Source organism: Neophocaena asiaeorientalis, unplaced genomic scaffold, assembly GCF_003031525.2.
Source record: "Neophocaena asiaeorientalis asiaeorientalis breed wild unplaced genomic scaffold, Neophocaena_asiaeorientalis_V1.1 scaffold404, whole genome shotgun sequence".
In the NCBI taxonomy this organism is placed as follows: domain Eukaryota; kingdom Metazoa; phylum Chordata; class Mammalia; order Artiodactyla; family Phocoenidae; genus Neophocaena; species Neophocaena asiaeorientalis.
Genome location: NW_020172589.1, coordinates 849,773 through 849,996, shown reverse-complemented (window position 1 = coordinate 849,996; position 224 = coordinate 849,773). Strand labels below are relative to the sequence as shown.

At 33.0% G+C, this 224-nt stretch overlaps 1 protein-coding gene across 2 annotated transcripts in view; it reads left to right on the top strand.

The window, feature by feature from the left end:
* Positions 1-224, top strand: part of ABLIM3 (actin binding LIM protein family member 3) — a 144,062-nt gene that overhangs the window by 63,506 nt on the left and 80,332 nt on the right. The gene's annotated exons all lie outside the window — the stretch shown is intronic.

Here is a 224-nt window from a genome sequence, read left to right as displayed (position 1 = left end):
AAGGAAACACTCCCATTTACCACTGCAACAAAAAGAATAAAATACCTAGGAATAAACCTACCTAGGGAGACAAAAGACCTGTATGCAGAAAACTATAAGACACTGATGAAAGAAATTAAAGACGATATGAACAGATGGAGAGATATAACATGTTCTTGGATTGGAAGAATCAATATTGTGAAAATTACTATACTACCTAAAGCAATCTACAGATTCAATGCAAT